The 16,428-nt window shown below is 46.7% G+C and overlaps 1 protein-coding gene across 5 annotated transcripts in view; it reads right to left on the reverse strand.

The window, feature by feature from the left end:
* The window catches only part of PRPF3 (pre-mRNA processing factor 3), a 32,210-nt gene extending 28,500 nt beyond the window's left edge, over window positions 1–3,710 (reverse strand). For 4 of the 5 annotated variants that reach the window (XR_010147640.1, XR_010147631.1, XM_016958870.4 and 1 more), the window contains exon 1: window positions 3,178–3,710. The gene's annotated coding sequence lies outside the window, so the exon portion shown is untranslated. The remainder of the gene's footprint in view (window positions 1–3,177) is intronic. The other variant, NM_001246426.1, reaches the window with a different exon arrangement.
* Between the last annotated feature and the right edge of the window lie 12,718 nt (window positions 3,711–16,428).

Here is a 16,428-nt window from a genome sequence, read left to right on the forward strand (position 1 = left end):
CAGTCTGGCCAACATGGTGAAACCCTGCCTCTACTAAAAATACAAAAAAATTAGCTGGGCGTGGTGGCATGTGCCTGTAATCCCAGCTACTTGGGAGGCTGAGGCAGGGGAATAACCAGGGAGGTAGAGCTTGCAACAAGTCAAAATCGCACCACTGCACTCCAGCCTGGGCGACAAAGAAAGACTCTCTCTCAAAAAAAAAAAAAAAAGACTAAAGTGATCCAGGGAAATGGTTAGTACATCAGGAATGCATTCCCCAGCCCTATTCTCAATCCCTAGACAAGTTTTTCCAACTCATTTGGAGGCAAATATTTTCCCCAAGAACCATATCTCAAAGCAGAAAGAGATCCCACTTGATTTTTAATTCTAACTCTTAAGTTGATCAATGAAATCTGTGGAATAAACAAACTCTGTGAATAAGCTAAGTCTGAGAAATTAGTTCTAGCTTCTTTCTTGATCCTGTCATATCAACAAGGACTTGCAAACCTAGTAACACTAAAACAGAACTAAAAAAGCCCATCCAGAGGCCAGCTTTTCCATTCTTCCTACTTCCAGGCAGGCATTCCCTAACCCAACCCTGACTTATGTAGGATTCCCTTCTTTTAAGGTATGCAAGTAAAAGAGGGTTTATCCAGGTCAGTCATCCTAGATATTAAATTAAATCTCACGATCTTTAAGAATGTTCTGGCCGGGCGCGGTGGCTCACGCCTGTAATCCCAGCACTTTGGGAGGCTGAGGCGGGTGGATCACGAGGTCAGGAGTTCAAGATCAGCCTGGCCAAGATGGTGAAACCCCATCTCTACTAAAAACTACAAAAAAAATTAGCTGAGCATGGTGGCAGGCGCCTGTAATCCCAGCTACTCGGGAGGCTGAGACAAAGAGAATCGCTTGAACCCAGGCAGCAGAGGTTGCAGTGAGCCGAGATCGCGCCACTGCACTCCAGCCTGGGCAACAGAGTAAGACTCCGTCTCAAAAAAAAAAAAAAAAAAAAAGAATGTTCTGTCACATTTCTCTGTGGTCATATTCATCCCAGTGGGAATTCTGCATACAGGTAATTATCATGTTCAATCTACAGGGTCTCCATCAGCTGACTTGATGATCCTTCAGCTCAGAAAAGAATACCCTCATTTTTCTTTTGAGACAGAGTCTCACTCCGTCGCCCAGGCTGGAGTGCAGTGGCGTAATCTTGGTTCACTGCAACCTCCATCTCCTGGGTTCACTTGATTCTCCTGCCTCAGCCTCCCAAGTAGCTGGGACTACAGGCATGCACCACCACGCCTGGCCAATTTCGTAGTTTTAATAAAGACACGGTTTCACCATATCCGCCAGGTAACGCCTTACCTCAAGTGATCTGGCCACCTTGGCCTCCGAAAGTTCTGGGATTACAGGCGTGACCCACTGCACCCGTCTCTACTAAAAATACAAAAATTAGCCAGGTGAGGTGGTGGGCACCTGTAATCCCAGCTACTTATGAGGCAGAGGCAGGAAAATCACTTGAACCCAGGAGGCGGAGGTTGCGGTGAGCCAAAATCATGTGCACTCCAGCCTGGGCGACAGAGTGAAACTGTGGCTCCAAAAAAAAAAAAAAAAAAAAGCCAGGTGCGGTGGCTCACGCCTGTAATCCCAGCACTTTGGGAGGCCAAGGCAGGTGGATTATCTGACATCAGGAGTTCGAGACCAGCCTGGCCAACATGGTGAAACCCCATCCCTATTAAAAATACAAATATTAGCTGGGCGTGGTGACCTGCACCTGTAATCCCAGCTACTCTGGAGGCTGAGACAGGAGAATCCCTTGAACATGGAAGGTGGAGGTTGCAGTGAGCCGAGATCGCACCACTGCACTCCAGCCTGGGCGACAGAGCAAGACTCCGTCCCGGGGAAAAAAAAAAAAAGGTATCTAAATGGGAGTCAATAAATTGACTGACCTCAATTTCCAAGCTCAGCTATTCCCAGCAGTGCCACTTATCAAAGATCTGGGAATCATCTTTCAAGATGTTTTAAGACATCTTTTCTCCAAAAAATCCAGTCTGATTAACTTCTACATTCTTGGTAAGTTTAGCCTCTATACTAGAGTCTATAAGACTTGCTGCCAAATAGACTTACTTTTGATATATCCAAAGGAAGCTAGTAGATTGAAGTGATGAAACTAAGACTGAAAGATTTTCTGCCTCAGTGACAAGTTATGTGAGTAATTCTATGGTGGTTCTATTACCCCACAATGAGTAGACATACAGCGTACCAATTTCTACATATTACACATGTATTGCACAAAAGCGGCATATCCAGATGCCATAGAAAGTGAAAACAAGAGTTCACACAGAAACAGTTGGCACACTGAGCCCCACCATTTACAAGCCCTTGGGCAAGTTAAGTAATTCTTTGGAGCCACAGTTTACCATCTTACAAAATGAGGACTGCCATATTTACATCTTAATTCATTCAATAAATATTTATTGAGTAACTACTAAGTGTCAAGCAATGTACTAGGTGCGGTGGATACATAAAACAGTGAGCAAAACTAACAAGAGTCCTCACCTTAACGGGTCTTATATTCCACTAGAATTGAATGATAGGCTAGAAAGTATAAGCAATTTGAAAGCCCAAAGCAATAAATGAGGTGCCACTGTTACCTCCATAAGATGACGTGCAAACTAAACAGCCAATGGACAAAAAAGTTTCAAACGGTAATTAGCCTTGTCACTAATCAAATGCTCAACAATAACTGCGAGGTGCGGGGGTAGTGGGGGTGCGGAAGGAAAGCGAGGTACAATGATCTCTCCTCTCAATGAGCAGGCAGCAGAATCCAAATCCAGTCTTCTGAAGGAATTCCTTACTCCGTGCTCTTGTTTGCTACAACCTGAGTTTCCCTCTGCAGCCCCCCCCCTCCCCCGCTAATCTTCATTTTTACTCTCTCCGTCACTCCAACCAGTCTCTTACTCTACCTTGTTCTACCTAAACTCCTCACCCCAGAGCTGGTCTCCCAACCCGGTCTCCTTCCCGCCCCCGCCCTTTTCCTCTCAACAATCTCATTCCAACCTCTTCTCCCACCAAACCAGGTACTCCTTTCACACTCCTTCCCGCTGAACCCTCCCGCTTCGGTCCTCCCCTTGGACTGAGTCCCGGGCCACAGTGGCGCGGACTGGAATTACCCTCTGTGGGCCCGGGGCCACTACTCACCTCACAAACTTCAGCCCCTGAGACGGAGCCCGAACGTTACACCGGAACCGGAAACCTTCTGACCGCCCTACGGCCTGCCGTCGCTACCGCCACCGCCGCCGCCACGCCGCTGTCTCCCAACACGTGACCAAGGAGGGCCGGGCCGCCAATTCGCGCAGCCGTATTTGCCACTTTCTTGGAGGCTGAACGCATGCGTCGCAGAACCGAAAAGTTTCCCTGAGCAAGTTCCTTGCTTTCTATTTCCCAGGCTAAACCTATTAGCTAGATTTCTGCCAAGGTTTTCTTTTTAGCTTTTTTTTTGAGACGGAGTCTCGCTCTGTCGCCCAGGTTGGAGTGCAGTGACGCGATCTCGGCTCACTGCGAGCTCCGCCTCCCGGGTTCACGCCATTCTCCTGCCTCAGCCTCCCGAGTAGCTGGGACTACAGGCGCCCGCCACCACGCCCGGCTGATTTTTTGTATTTTTAGTAGAGCCGGGGTTTCACCGTGTTAGCCAGGATGGTCTCGATCTCCTGGCCTCGTGATCCGCCCGCCTCAGCCTTCCAAAGTGGTGGGATTACAGGCGTGAGCCACCGCGCCCGGCCGATTTCTGCCAAGTTAATGTCTTTAACTTCCTGAAGCGGAAATTGGGCTACTTGCTGTTTTCCTCATATGGAGAATAAGTGCGCAAAAGTAAACTTAGGCTAGAATGAAGAGCGAGGCTTCTGCGTTTGTGTTCAAACACAGCCTTTCTGGTAGAAAGTAAACCCTTTCTCCCTAATTTAACAGTGGTGTCAGGCCGGGCGCCGTGGCTCACGCCTGTAATCCCAGCACTTTGGGCTCAATAAATGACAAGTGAGACTTACCAGTATTGTTTTCTCCATTCTATCAATAGGTCTATATATTAACTTTTCTCCAAAATGAGGCTCTAACCTACTGACCCTTTATTTTTTATTTTTATTTTTTATTTTTTGAGACGGAGTCTCGCTCTGTCGTCAGGCTGGAGTGCATTCGGCTCACTGAAACTTCCGCCTCCCGAGTAGATGGGACTACAGGCGCGCGACCACCACGTCCAGCTAACTTTTGTATTTTTAGTAGAGACGGGGTTTCACCATGTTGGCCAGGATGGTCTCCATCTCTTGACCGCGTGATCCGCCCACCTCGGCCTCCCAAAGTGCTGGGATTACAGGGTTGAAACACCGCGCCCGGCCCCTACTGACTCTTTAAATCGATGATTCATAACAACATGTGTGTGGACAAAGATAGTTTGGAAAAAGATTGTCCAGTATTATGACACAATTTCTTATATGAGAAATGGAAAAAATTCCATTATTTTTATATTATAAACTATCCAAACTAAAGTTCCAAAATGTCTTCTTGGTGGTAGGCTGACTAGAAGATGCAGTTGTTCTTCAGGGAGGTTATTCACATTCCCCAGATAGTAGGAGATTTTTGTATCTAAAGATAACAATGTACATACCAAGCCCCACCTTCCCTGATGGGGCAGCACGACATAACAGGATAAAGCCTGGCTCTGAAGGAACAAGTTGGGGGAGTTTGAACCTACTGCTCAACTTATTCACAAATCAGTTTCCCCACCTACAGCTTCTAACACCAATGTCTCACAAAATATTCACTCAAAAACTCTGTTGAATGGGTTAATGAGTTTCAACATTGCAGGGTTGTTGTAAATTTATTTTGTTTTGGTGCTTCTAACAGTCTGCGTTCAATTCCCTATGGAGAAATGTGTTTCTAGAAACTGGTTTTAGGCCAGGTGTGGTGGCTTACGCCTGTAATCCCAACACTTTGGGAGGTCGAGGCGGGTGGATCACTTGAGGTCAGGAGTTTGAGACCAGTCTGCCCGACATGGTGAAACCCCATCCCTACTAAAAAAAAAATGCAAAAATTAGCTGGGTGTGGTGGTGGGCACCTGTAATCCCAGCTACTCAGGAGGCCGAGGCAGGAGAATTGCTTGAACCCGGGAGGTGGAGGTTGCAGTGAGCCAAGATCGCGCCACTGCACTGCAGCCTGGGCGACAGAGGGAGACTCCATCTCGACAAAACAAAACTGATTTTATTTCCAATTTTTAGAATTGGATACATTTAAACTGTAGCTTTCCGGTTACTAGCTGTGTTTCCTTCAGCTAATTTTTTCTGAGATTGTTTCCTCAATTATAGAATAAGAATCTCTACTTCAAAAAGGTATCGTGAGGATTAAATGTAATGTGTAAGACACAGTGTGGTACTGGCGTAAGAACAGGCAGGTAAACCAACAAAAGAGAATAGAGGGTCGGGCGCGGTGCCTTAGGCCTGTAATCCCAGCACTTTGGGAGGCCGAGGTGGGCAGATCACGAGGCCAAGAGATCGAGACCATGCTAGCCAACATGGTGAAACCCCCGTCTCTACTAAAAATACAAAAATCAGCCGGGCGTGATGGCACGCGCCTGTAGTCCCAGCTACTCTGGAGGCTGAGGCAGGAGAATCACTTGAACCCGGGAGGTGGAGGTTGCAGCCAGCCGAGATTGCACCACTGCGTTCCAGCCTGGTGTCAGAACGAGACTCTGTCTCAAAAAAAAAAAAAAAAAAGAGAATAGAGAGCCCAGAATAAACACTCACATATATGTGGTCAGCTGATTTTTTTTTCTTTTTTCTTTTTTGAGATGGAGTTTCGCTCTCATTGGCCAGGCTGGAGTACAATGGCGCGATCTCGGCTCACCGCAACCTCCGCCTCCCAGGTTCAAGCAATTCTCCTGCCTCAGCCTCTGGAGTAGCTGGGATTACAGGCAAGCGCCACCACGCCAGGCTAATTTTGTATTTTTTCATCTTCTTTTTTTTGAGACGAGTCTCGCTCTGTTGCCCAGGCTGGAGTGCAGTGGCACAGTCTCAGCTCACTGAAACCTCCGCCTCCTGGGTTCAAGCAATTCTTCTGCCTCTGCCTCCTGAGTAGCTGGGACTACAGGTGTGTGCCACCACGCCCGGCTAATTTTTTGTGGTTTTAGTAGAGACGGGGTTTCACCGTGTTAGCCAGGATGGTCTGGATCTCCTGACCTCGTGATCTGCCCGCCTCGGCCTCCCAAAGCGCTGGGATTACAGGCGTGAGCCACTGCACCCGGCCTCATTTTGTATTTTTAGTAGAGACGGGGTATCTCCATGTTGGTCAGGCTGGTCTCGAACTCTGGACCTCAGGCGATCTGCCTGCCTCGGCCTCCCAAAGTGCTGGGATTACAGGCATAAGCCACCGTGCTCGACATTTTTTTTTTTTTAGACGGAATCTCCCTCTGTTGCCCAGGCTGGAGTGCAGTGGCACAATCTTGGCTCACTGCAACCTCCACCTCCTGGGTTCAACCAATTCTCCTGCCTCAGCCTCCCGAGTAACTGGGACTACAGGCGCATGCCACCACGCCCAGCTAATTTTTTTTGTATTTTTATTAGGGGTTTCACCATATTGGCCAGGCTGGTCTCAAACTCTTGACCTCGTGATCTGCCCACCTCAGCCTCCCAAAATGCTGGGATTACAGGCATGAGCCCCTGCACCTGGCCATGGTCAGCTGATTTTTGACAAAGATGCCAAGGCTATTCAATGTGGAAAGGACAGTCTGTTTAACAAATGATGCTGGGAAAAGCAGATATCCACAAACATAAGAGTTAAATTGGACCCCCTACCTCATACCGTATACAAAAATTAATTCAAAATGGATCTAAGACCTAAATTTAAGAAATATACAAAAACTAGAGGTCGGGCACAGTGGCTCACCCCTATAATTTCAGCATTTTGGGAGGCTGAGGCTGGAGGATGACTTGAGGTCAGGAGTTCAAGACCAGCCTGGCCAACGTGGTGAATCAATCCCCGTCTCTTCTGAAAATAGAAAAATTTACCAGGTGTGGTGGCACACTCTTGTAGTCCCAACTACTTGGGAAACTGAGGCAGGAGAATCGCTTGAACCCAGGAGGCAGAGGTTGCAGTGAGCTGGGATCACGCAACTGCACTCCAGCCTGGATGACAGAGGGACCCTGTCTCAAATAAGTAGATACATACATAAAAGTAGGGCTGGGCACAGTGGCTCACATCAATAATCCCATGCAACTGCACTCCAGCCTGGATGACAGAAGGAGATTCTATCTCAAATAAATAAATGTAGGGCTGGGCACAGTGGTTCATATCTGTAATCCCAGCACTTTGGGAGGCTGAGGTGGGTGGATCACTTGAGGCCAGGAGCTCTAGACCAGCCTGCCCAACATGGTGAAACCCCATCTCTACTAAAAATACAAAAATTAGCTGGGCATGGTGGTGCATGCCTGTAATCCCAGCTACTCAGGAGAGAGGCACTAGAATCTCTTGAACCTGGGAGGCAGTGGTTGCAGTGACTCAAGATTGTCCCACTGCACTCCAGCCTGGGCCACAGAGTAAGACTCTTTTTTTTTTTGGAGACACAGTATCGCTCTATCCCCCAGGCTGGAGTGCACTGTTGCGATCTCAGCTCACTGCAACCTCTGCCTCCCAGTTTCAAGCAATTCTCATGCCTCAGCCTCCCGAGTAGCTGGAATTACAGGTGCCTGACATCACGCCCGGCTAATTTGTGTATTTTTAGTAGAGATGGGGTTTCGCCATGTTGGCCAGGCTGGTCTGCAACTCCTGGCCTCAAGGGATCTGCCTGCCTTGGCCTCCCAAACTGCTGGGATTACAGATGTGAGCCACTGCGCCCAGCCTGGGGTGAGACTCTTGTCTCAAAAAACGCCTAAAACTAAGGAGCAATAACTGTAAAACTCTTAGAGGAAAACACAGGAGAACAGGAGTGTATCTTTTTGACATTGGATTTGGCGATAATTTCTTGGATGTGATGCCAAACATACAGGCAAACAAAGGAAAAACAGATGAATTGGACTTCATCAAAATTTAAAGTTTTGTGCATTAAATGACACTATCAACAGAATGAAAAGGCAACCCACAGAATGTGAGAGAATATTTGCAAGTCATATATCTGATGAGATTAATATCCAGAATATATTAAGAACACTTACAACTCAACAACAAAACAACCTAATTCTTTTTTTTTTTTTTTTTTGAGACAGAGTCTGCTCAGTCACCCAGGCTGGAATGCAGTAGCACAATCTCGGCTCACTGTAACCTCCGCCTCCCAGGTTCAAGCAATTCTTCTGCCTCAGCCTCATGCCACCAGGCCCGGCTAATTTCTGTATATTTAGTAGAAACAGAGTTTTGCCATGTTGGCCAGGCTGGTCTCAAACTCCTGGCCTCAAGTGATCCACTGGCTTCGGCCTCCCAAACTGCTGGGATTACAGGCGTAAGCCATCGTGCTGGTCAAAACAACCTAATTCAAAAACAGGTAAAACACTTGAATATATGTATGTTCAAAGAAGACAAAAAATGGCAAATAAGCACATGGAAAGATGCTCCACAGCATTAGTTATTAGGGAAATGCAAAGCCAAACCACAAGGAAATACCACTTCACATCCAGTAGGATGGCTACTATAAAAATAAAATAAAATAAAATAAAATAAAATAAAATAAAAGAGGTCAGGTGCAGTGGCTCATGCTTGTAATCCCAGCACTTTGGGAGGCCAAGGTGGGTGGATAGCTTGAGCCTGAGAGATCAAGGTGGCAGTGAACTGTGATTATGCCACCGCACTCCAGCCTGGGTGACGGAAAAGGAAGGAAGAAGGATCCAGAGGGAGGAAGGGAGGAAGGGAGCGAGGGAGGGAGGAAGGAAGGAAGGAAACAAGTTGGAACCCTTGTGCCCTATTGGTAATATAAAATGGTGCAGCTGCTATGTAAAACAGTATAGTAGTTCCTCAAAAAATTAAAAATAGAATTTTCAGATGACCCAGCAATTCTACTTCTGGGCATATACCCCAAAGAAATGCAAACAAGGTCTCAAAGATATATCTGTACCCCTGTGTTTATAGTAGCATTATTCACAATAGCCAAATAATGGACGCAACCCAAGTGTCCATCAACAGATGAGTAGATAAACAAAATATGGTATATACATACAATGGAATATTATTCAGCCATAAAAACAAATGAAGTACTGATACATGCTACAACACAGATGCTAAGTGAAATAAGCTAGACAAAAAGGGCAAATATTGTATGATTCCACTTTTGTGAAGTAACTAGGATAGCCAAACAGAGACAGAAAGTAGAATAGAGGCCATCAGGGGCTGGAGAGAGATGAATGGGGAGTTAACGCCTAATGGGTACAGAGTTCCTGTTTTGGGTGATGAAAAGTTTTGGAAACAGTGGTGATGATTATACAACATTTACTTAATGGTACTGAATTGCATACTTAAAATTATTAAAATAGAAATTTCATGTATGTATATTTTATCACAATAAAACAAAACATATTTAGGACCGGGCCTGGCACATATTAAGACTTAGTAGATCGTATCTGTTGTCATAGATTCCTTCAATAAATATTTACTGAGCATTTAAATGTTGGGCATTATACAAAGCACTGGGAATACAGTGGTAAAAAAGGCCAGGCACGATGGCTTATGCCTGTAATCCCAGCACTTTGGGAGACCGAGGTGGGAGGATCACCTGAGGTTAGGAGATTGAGACCAGTCTGGCCAACATGGTAAAACCCTGTCTCTACTAAAAATACAAAAATTAGCCAAGCGTGGTGGCATGTGCCTGTAATCCCAGCTACCTGGGAGGCTGAGGCAGAATAATTGCTGGAACCCAGGAGGCGGAGGCTGCAGTGAGCTGAGATCTCCAGCCTAGGCAACAGAGCAAGACTCCATCTCAAAAAAAAAAAAAAAAAAAAAGAAATAAATAAACTGTGCTATTATAGAAGCAAACTTATAAAGGTAAACTTAAGACATTAAAAAGATAATACAAAGTTGGTAAAGGCATCAAGGAAGGCATGTTAGAAAACATTCCAGGGTCAAGCGTGGTGTCTCACATTTGTAATCTCAACACTTTGGGAGACGGAGGTGGGTGGATCACTTGAGCCCAGGAGTTCAAGACCAGCCTGGGTAAAATAGCAAAACCTCATCTCTACAAAAAATACGAAAATTAGCTGTGTGTGTTGGCATGCGCCTATAGTCCCAGCTACTTGGGGAGGCTGAGGTGGGAGAATCACATGAGCCCAGGAGGTCAAGGCTGCAGTGAGCCATGATCGTAGTACTGTACTCCAACCTAACCAACAGAGTAAGATCCTGTCTCAAAAAGAGAGAGAAAAAAAAAATCCAGCTGAGAGCTGGTGGACTGGGGAGGAGAGAAAACAGCATGTGCTGTGATCCAGAAGTGCATTTCAGGGGAAAAATGGGTAGAGAGAAAAGCAGGGTTCAATCATAAAGAGCCTTAAATGCCATGCTAAGTGGTTTAAAGTGGTTTAGATTTTGTTTTGAAAGCAATGGGAACCAATGGTCAGTTTAAGCAGGAGAGTGAAAGGATCAGAATTGCATTTTAGAACAATCACTCTGCCCAAAGCGTGAATAGATTGAAGCCAGACAACACTAAGGTAAGCCGATAGCCAAATAGCTGTTGTAGTAATCCAGAAGAGTCATGATGGTAGCTGGGAGTAAGGTCGTGGCGTTTAATCATAGAGATAGCCAGAAGGGATTAAACACATGCTAGTCACGGCTGAATGGGGAGGAGGAATCAAGGATCAGGTATCTGGGCTGGGCACAGTGGCTCACGCCTGTAATCACAGCACTTTGGGAGGCCGAGGCAGGCAGATCACTAGAGCCCAGGAGTTCGAGACCAGCCTGGGCAACATGGTGAAACCCCATCTCTACAAAAAATACAAAAATTAGCCAGGTCCAGTGGCGTGCGCCTGTAGTCCCAGCTACCTGGGAGGCTGACGCAGGACAATCACTTGAGCCTGCGAGGCAGAGGTTGCAGTGAGCCAAGATCAAGCCATTACACTCCATCCTGGGTGACAGAAGTGAAATGCTGTCTCAAAAAAAATAAATAAATATAAATAAATAAATAAATAAATAAATAAAATCAGGTGTCTGGCTGGCACAACTAGGGGACTATAATTAATTGCTCACATCCATTGTGTTCTGTGTGCCAGACACTATGCTAAGTACTTGACATGCATTCCATTATTTCATCCTCATTAAAAACCTATAGATGCTGGCCTGGTGAGTTGGCTCATGCCTGTAATCTCAATACTTTGGGAGGCTGAGGCAGGTGGATCACTTGAGGTCGGGAGTTCGAGACCAGCCTAACTAACATGGAGAAACCCTGTCTCTACCAAAAATACAAAATTAGTTGGGCATGGTGGTGCATGCCTGTTAATCCCAGCTACTCGAGAGGCTTGAGGTAGGGGGCGGAGGTTGCAGTGAGTCAAGATCACACCATTGCACTCCAGCCTGAGCAACAAGTGCGGAACTCCGTCTCAAAATAAATAAAAATAAAACATAAAACAAAAACTATAGATACCATTATCCTTATTATTATTATTATTATTTTTTTTCAGACAGAATCTCACTCTGTCACAGGCTGGAGAGCAGTGGCACAATCTCGGCTCAATGCAACCTCCACCTCCCAGGGTCAAGCGATTCTCCTGTCTCAGCCTCCTCAGTAGCTGGGACTACAGGTGTGTGCCACCACACCCGGCTAATTTTTTGTATTTTTAGTAGCGATGGGGTTTCACCGTGTTAGCCAGGATGGTCTCGATCTCCTGACCTTGTGATCTGCTCGCCTCGGCCTCTCAAAGTGCTGGGATTACAGGCGTGAGCTACCATGCCCGGCCCCATTATCCTTATTTTACAGGGGACACAAGGGTTTATGTTAAATAAGATACCAAGATCATGATGGAATCCAGATTTTTTTGACTAAGTAAAAATCATATATGTAAGGTAGCTGACACATAGTGGAAGTTCCAACATTTCCTTTTCCCTTCAATTACCTATGTAAACACTATTCCTTAACCTTGTTAGTATACAGTGAGTGATTATTCCTTAGCATTCTCACTTAACATACAAACTCTTATTTTGTAAGTGGTGCACTTCTGAAAACTTGAAAGTGCAGTGTCAAAATTACTCAACAGAGCCGGACACAGTGGCTCACGCCTGTAATCCCAGCACATTGGGAGGCCGAGGAGTGCGGATCATGAGGTCAGGAGATCGAGACCATCCTGGCTAACATGGTGAAACCCCGTCTCTACTAAAAATACAAAATATTAGCCGGGCATGGTGGCAGGCACCTGTAGTTCCAGCTACTCGGGAGGCTGAGGCAGGAGAATGGTGTGAACCCAGGAGGCGGAGCTTGCAGTGAGTGGAGATCATGCCACTGCACTCCAGCCTGGGCGACAGAGCGAGACTCTGTCTCACACACACACACACACACACACACACACACACACACAAAAAAAAATTACTCAACAGAGTCCCAATTTTAAAGGGGTAGCTGATTCCAGAGCACTAGATTACGAGATCTTTAAATTATGATTGGAGCAGGCCTGTCAGAGGCACTTCACTAAACAGGTAAGAGATTTCATAGGTGCCCAAGTTTAGGGTAGGAGGTACTTATCTAACATTCTGTAACTGGGTAAACAGCAAACCACCCCTCCTCTGAAACCAATGCAGGGATTAAAAGATTAGTGCAACCCCTACTCATTAAACTACCATGCAAATTATCTTCTAGCTTCCCAGAGCAAGGAGTGGAAAGTTTTTCTCCCTATCATCACAGCATAAGCAGATTGGAACTTTATCCAGCCACTTATCGCATTTATGAGGCCTCTCAACTGGCTAGCTGCTAAAACCCATCATTGTTCATTGCTCTAGGGGAGCATTGGCAATAGGACTGAAGATTAAAACAAGCGGGGGATAATTTTTAGAGACAAAGAAAATTTCAAATCTCAGCCACCTCTTAGTATTTTGGAGGGAGCTCAGAAGCAACTTTAGCCCCAGGAGAATAATGCCAAGTAACAGGCCTGATTCTGTTATCACAAACATGCCTTACCACTGTGGTAGATGACACTATATTATGGCTCAATATCATTAAAATGTACTAAAGACCAAATTCAGATTTATTTTATTTTACTTATTTATTTTTGAGACGGAGTCTCGCTCTGTCACCCAGGCTGGAGTGCAGTGGCGCCATCTCGGCTCACTGCAAGGTCTGCCTCCCGGATTCACGCCATTCTCCTGCCTCAGCCTCCCGGGCGCGGTGGCTCACGCCTGTAATCCCAGCACTTTGGGAGGCCGAGGCGGGTGGATCACGAGGTCAGGAGATCAAGACCATACTGGCTAACACGGTGAAACCCCGTCTCTACTAAAAATATAAAAAAAAAAATTCGCCAGGCGCGGTGGCGGGCGCCTGTAGTCCTGGCTACTCGGGAGGTTGAGGCAGGAGTATGGCGTGAACCCAGAAGGCGGAGCTTGCAGTGAGCCGAGATCGCGCCGCTGCACTCCAGCCTGGGCAATAGAGCGAGACTCCGTCTCAAAAAAAAAAAAAAAAAACGGAAGTGACGGAGTTTCACCGTGTTAGCCAGGATGGTCTCGCTCTCCTGACCTCGTGATCCATCCTCCTCGGCCTTCCAAAGTGCTGGGACTACAGGCGTGAGCCACCGCGCCCGGCCTCAGATTCAGATTTAAAGGTGACTCAGAAGTGTCATATCTTGTTTGTTAAGACTAGGTTGTATAAAGGGAACAAAGTTGAAGGCAGCCTGTATACAGATTTTCTCCAAAATGAGGGAAAGGAGCAGATCTATTTCTTTTTCCTTTTTTTTTTTGAGACGCTCCGTTGCCCAAGCTGGAGTGCAGTGGCGCGATTTCGGCTCTTTGCAAGCTCTGCCTCCTGGGTTCACGCCATTCTCCTGCCTCAGACTCCCAAATAGCTGGGACTACAGGCGCCCGCCACCATGCCCCGCTAACTTTTTTGTATTTTCAGTAGAGACGGGGTTTCACCATGTTAGCCAGGATGGTCTCGATCGCCTGACCTTGTGATCCGCCCGCCTCGGCTTCCCAAAGTGCTGGGATTACAGGCGTGAGCCACTGTGCCTGGCCAGCACCAACTTTTTTGAGACCGAGTCTTGCTCTGTCGCCAGGCGCGATCTTGGCTCACTGCAACCTCCACCTCCTGCGTTCAAGTGATTCTCCTGCCTCAGCCTCCCAGGTAGCTGGGATTACAGGCGCCTACCACCACGCCCAGCTAATTTTTTTGTATTTTTAGTAGAGACAGGGTTTCACTATGTTGGCTAGGCTGGTCTCAAACTCCTGACCTTGTGATCCGCCCGCCTCAGCCTCCCAAAGTGCTGAAATTACAGGCGTGAGCCAAGGCACCCGGCCTGGCACCGACTCTTAATAATAGCAACATGGCTGTCAGCTAACCAATGGTGGAGGAAACAGCAGGAGAAAAAGCAGAGCAGCTGGTCTTCCCACAGTGGTCAGTTTCCGCAGCGTCAAGAGTAAAATAATCAGGAGTGCCTGCTGGGTAGAGGCAGTGATGGTGGGAACCTCCACATGAAGTCTCTTTGAGTACTGCAAAGGGCAGTGGTTGTAACTCTAGCAGGCATCAGAATCACCTGCAAGGCTTGTGAAAATAGATTGCTGGGCTCCAACCTCAATTTCCAATATCGAAGATCTAAAGTAGGGTCCCATAATTTGCATTTCAAGCAATCCCTCTGGTGAAATTGATGCTGCTGATCTGACACTTTGAGAAGCACTGCTTTGTGGGTATTTCTGGCTCTGTGCCATTCTCTCTCAACGCTCCATTCCCTCTTTCCTACTATCTACTGAGTCCCACCCATCTATTGCTTTATTTCTTCTCCACCATCCCTCTCTTAGTCTCTGTTAGGAAAACTAAAAGGACAGAAAACAGGAATGAACATTAGGGTAGATTTAAGAATTTCTTTGGGCAAGGATTCCAGCACTCTAGTCTGGCTGATAGGTGTTTTCAGAAGCAGAATTTATTCCAAATACATACATGCATCTTCTCCTCTCTACCTAACGTGGAACAGTTTAATAAAAAGTAATAGATGCTTTCTCAGTAAGATTTTGCTTGGGGATTCAAAAAAATTGGGTAGGAAATGGTAGACATATTTCACTACATTAAAAAAATTTTCCGGCCGGGCGCGGTGGCTCACGCCTGTAATCCCAACACTTTGGGAGGCCGAGGCAGGGGGATCACGAGACCAGGAGATCGAGACCATCCTGGCTAACACAGAGAAACCCCATCTCTACTAAAAACACAAAAATTAGCCGGGCGTGGCGGCATGTGCCTGTAGTACCAGCTGCTGGGGAGGCTGAGGCAGGAGAATGGCGTGAACCCAGGCGGCGGAGCTTGCAGTGAGCCGAGATTGCCCCACTGCCCTCCAGCCTAGGCAACAGAGCGAGACTCCATCTCAAAAAAAAAAAAAAAAAAAAAAAAAAAAATTTTCCAGCCAGGTACGGTGGCTCATGCCCGTAATCCCAGCACTTTGGGAGGCCGAGGTGGGCGGATCACCTGAGGTCAGGAGTTCGAGACCAGCCTGGACAACATGGTGAAACCCCGTCTCTACTAAAAATACAAAAATTAGCTGGGCGTGGTGGCAGGTGCCTGTAGTCCCAGCTTCTGGGGAGGCTGAGGCAGGAGAATCACTTGAACCCGGGAGGCGGAGGTTGCAGTGAGCCGAGACTGCACCATTGCACTCCAGTCTGGGGGACAAGAGCGAGACTTCCTCTTAAAAAAAAGAAAAAAAAATTCCTTACTTCTCCTGGACTTTCAAAAAAGTTTTTATTGTAGTAAAACACAAAATTTACCATCTTAACCATTTAAGGGTATAGTTCAGTGGCATTAAGTACATTCAACTTTTTGAGCAACCGCCATCACCATTCATCATCCATCTCCGTTTTTTTGTTTTGAGATGGAGTCTCACTCTGTCGCCCAGGTTGGAGTGCAGTGGCATGATCTTGGCTCACTGCAACCTCTGCCTCCCCAGTTCAAGCAATTCTCCTGCCTCAGCCACCCAAGTATCTGGGATTACAGGCGTGCACCACCACGCCCGGCCAATTTTTTTTTGTATTTTTAGTAGAGATGGGGTTTCACCACATTGGCCAAGCTGGTCTCAAACTCCTGGCCTCAAGTGATCCGCCCGCCTCAGCCTCCCAAAGTGTTGGGATAACAGGCGTGAGCCACCATGCCAGGCCATCGTCTCCTGAACTTTTTCATCTGCCCAAACTGAAACTCTGTACCCATTAAACAATAACTCCTCATTGCCCCCTCCTCCAGTCCCTGGCAAATACCATTCTACTCCTAGAGTACTTTCAGACTCAGTTTCTTCTTTCACTTAATAAAAGACAGGGTCCACTGCTGAC

Source organism: Pan troglodytes, chromosome 1 (genome assembly GCF_028858775.2).
Source record: "Pan troglodytes isolate AG18354 chromosome 1, NHGRI_mPanTro3-v2.0_pri, whole genome shotgun sequence".
Classification (NCBI taxonomy): domain Eukaryota; kingdom Metazoa; phylum Chordata; class Mammalia; order Primates; family Hominidae; genus Pan; species Pan troglodytes.